At 43.0% G+C, this 3,603-nt stretch overlaps 1 pseudogene; it reads right to left on the bottom strand.

The window, feature by feature from the left end:
• Window positions 1-1,506: 1,506 nt before the first annotated feature.
• On the bottom strand, window positions 1,507-2,275 carry LOC150066304 (centriole, cilia and spindle-associated protein pseudogene; annotated as a pseudogene).
• Window positions 2,276-3,603: the final 1,328 nt, after the last annotated feature.

Here is a 3,603-nt window from a genome sequence, read left to right as displayed (position 1 = left end):
ACGTGACAATTTTATATGGAATGAAATCAGTTTGTATTCTAAAAAGTGAACACTGACCTCCAAGATACAGAATAAAAATATCCAGGGAATGTTTAGCCTGGTGTCCAACACCAGATTCTCACCCAGCATCTTCAAGTGCAGAGCTGACACAGATGAAGGGTGGCTGTCTACATGAGAAACCATGGGACACTCATCCTTCTACAAAATCCCTCTCTGCAGGATAGAGAAGACCAGCGGATTGAGGGAAGCCTGTTTTCCTTCAGATCATTTTTTTCTACCCTAAAGGCAAATGCCCTGAAGAATAAGCCACTGTTTAAGTGCATCTGTCCCACCTGCCAGCCAGGAATCAAATGGTAGACAGCCTAACAAACATCCACCATTGGGGTGGGGAGCATAGCATAGTGGTAGAGTGCTCATGTAGCATGCACAAAGGGTTTGATTCCTCTGTACCACATACTCAGAAAAAGCCAGAAGTGGTGCTGTGCCCCATGTGGCAGAGCGCTAGCCTTGAGCAAAGTGTCCAAGGACAGTGCTCAGGCCCTGAGCTCAAGCCCCAGGACTGCAAAAAAAAAAAAATATATATATATATATATCCATATCTATCATCATTGAGACTGCAATATGCTCTCTGTAGAGAAAACAGAGATGGCCATGCCTGGCCCTCATGGCTTCATTAAATGTAAATTCCGACTATACATTCTAAATGCCATTGCCAGCTACTGAAGAAGAGGCAGGTGTCCACAGGGAGTGCGTGGCTAGCCAAACACCAGACTAACAATAACTGACTGTACCTCATGTGTTCTAAAAACAAACCTTGCAAATTAAAGTTAAAACTCTGACTCAAATCTCATCACTGTTCTAACCCTCTGTATTTACTTAACTCACCAAGATGTATTTAAACTATTAAACTACTACATAAATGCCTAGATAATCATTGAAAGAGAAAGTAACCCTCACCCTGCCCAAATAGTACAATCTACACAGAAAGTGATGCAATCTGAAAAATAAATACGTTGCTTAATTTTTCAGTAGCTACCAAAGTTTTAGTCTCCTTACAAATGGAATAAATTATAGTAATGAAAATCATTTTTCATTTGATACTTGTATGCAAAGAAAACTATACATAGTTTAAAAAGAAAAAATAGAGCACTGTGCTGCAAGACGAAACAACCCCACAAGCAACAGAATGCAGCGCTACTCAGAACCAAAAGCACTGGGCTCTGCTACACTAAAGGAGATGTCTGTTAGGAAGCATCTGCAGCTGTTTAAAGGCATTTGGTGTACCTTAAAAGATAAAGATGCTTTAAAATTCCTTCAAGAATATCAGAGATTCAGAGACTTGTCTTTGTAAGTAACCAAATGTCTATGGCTTTGACTCTCTCCCTACTACTGAGGTAGGCAACCAATATTCACCAAAATAAATTTCCCTAAGAAAAGCCTGGCATATTCAGCATGTTTCTTCAAACAACTGGTTTCATTTTTCTCTTCTTTTGGAACAAGCTGGTCCTAGGCCCTTGCTGAGTAACAACGCATGTACTCTGTCATCCATGGGTTCTCAGAGGAGACCTTCACCTTCCTACTCTTGTCCACATCCACAGAGTGAGCACGCTGTCTTTGAGCAGCCAGTTTCCTTTTCTCCATCTGTCTTCTGTTCTTGGCTCTTAACGCTGATTCATGAATCTCATTCACAGAGGCGGACCCACAGACATTGTGGGTCTTCTTATTCCCTGTATCCATCTGTTTCTCTCCCCAGCCATAAAGAGCAAATGGGTCCTTGTTATCCTTTATTTGACTTGAAGACCTCTGGGGACTTCTGACTGGTTTCTTATTCTCTAGAGCAAACAAGGTGCTTGGCCGCTGCCCAGCTTTGACACTGGTGGGTGTCTTGTCACATGTGTCTTTTGTTCTGGGTTCTGGTTTTTCTTCTCCATCTTTCACTGGCAATGCTGACAGCGCTGCGTCTGGCTTGTCCTTGTCTTCGGGGTCCCTGGCCTTCGCGTCAGGCCGCTCCAGCTCCACCCGCGCCAAGGGCAGCCAGGGCTCGGGGGATGCGGCGGGGCTGGATTCGGTGGAGCCATCTAGCCATCCAAGGCGTGGTCCGGGCCCCAGGCGTTCCAGAGCCAGGGCGCGTGCACCTGCTCCAGCAGCCCTCGGCCCAGGCCTTAGCGCCACAGCTCGCGGTGCCACAGCTCGCGGTAGCAGGCCACGAACTCGTCCCAGCGCGGCTCCGGTAGCGGTTCATGTACTCGCTCTTCACGCCTCTGCCCGGGGACATGGCGGCGCCGAGCCGGCCCGCACCGCTGCCCTAGAAATCATTTCTTTAGGAAAAATCGTAATGGTATTTTTGGATGACCCCAGCCCCAACCCATTTGATTTAATGAGTTCTAGAATGAGCTACAAACCTTGGAGGCCTCAGTAAAGTCCACCCCTCATTCCAGCTTCCACAACGAGCATAAGTAGGTGGCTAGACGTGCCATAGAATGGTGGCACTGTCAGACTCATCATGCCTGATCCAGGGTTGACTGACACTCAGTGAATAAAAAAGGACAACATCATTCCAACATCTCTTCAAAGCTTCCAACTTCATTTATAAGCTGAAATTAAAAGGGCATTGACTTTGGAATTAACCACTTCATGTATAGTTTCTGATTGTATTATTTGGCACACTATTTTGTCCTTTCATTTTTAATTTCTCCATAACAATAGAGGTTATGCTGTCTTGATGGAGTTCTTATGAAGATTAAATTAGAAAATACATGAAAAGCTCAGGAAATATTGGCCCTGCATGTTCTTATCTGTGTTTCCTGTAGTTAACCTCTTTTTCTTGTTTTAATTTTCCTCTCACTATTTAGATCTATCTAGATCATTTGCTGTCGATTTCTACTGGCTCCTTTGTTTCTTTCAGTGACTCTGGGTAATGAGTAGGATTCTTTTATTCCTTCAAATTTACTGCCACTAGAGGGCGACACGGAGGAAACACTGCCAGTACTTCTTGTTTTAAAAGGTAGAATGATAGTTAAATAAAAGCATGTAATAAACTCATATGTTGAACTGAAATTTATCTGTATAAGTAATTTTTAAAGGTCTCTTTAAAAACAAGAATGTAGGCCTGGCGTGGTGGCTCACGCCTAGAACCCTTGGTTGGTACTTGGGAGTCTGAGATCTGAGGATCACACTAGCTTTGGCAGGAAAGTGCCCAAGACCCTTACCTCCAAGTAACCATCCAAGAGCCAGAAAGGGTGCTGTGGCTCAAGAGGTAAAGCGCTAGTCATGAGCAAAGAAGCTTAGGAATAGCACCTTGGTACTGTGGTCAAGCCGCAGGACTGGCATACATATGCACACAGCAAGCAAGCAAGTAATAAGGTTTTCTAAATCACTGTCTATTCTCTACATATCTATACTTAAAAATAGATTTTATTTTCTCACCCATGATGTGTTTGTTTTAAAAAAAGATATATAACAGCAAATGACTCTTTTTTTAACAAGAATTAATTGTGAATATTGTAAAGTCAAAATGAAATTTACATTGTTATTAAAATGGAAATGCTTTAGGTGCATTCTTATTTTTACCTTAACTGCCAACAAATTGAATGTTGTCTGCAC

The sequence above is a fragment of the Megascapheus bottae genome, chromosome 2 (assembly GCF_031878675.1).
Source record: "Megascapheus bottae isolate mThoBot1 chromosome 2, mThoBot2.hap1, whole genome shotgun sequence".
Taxonomy (NCBI): domain Eukaryota; kingdom Metazoa; phylum Chordata; class Mammalia; order Rodentia; family Geomyidae; genus Megascapheus; species Megascapheus bottae.
Note: the sequence above shows the minus strand (reverse complement) of the source record. Positions and strands in the feature narration are given on the sequence as shown.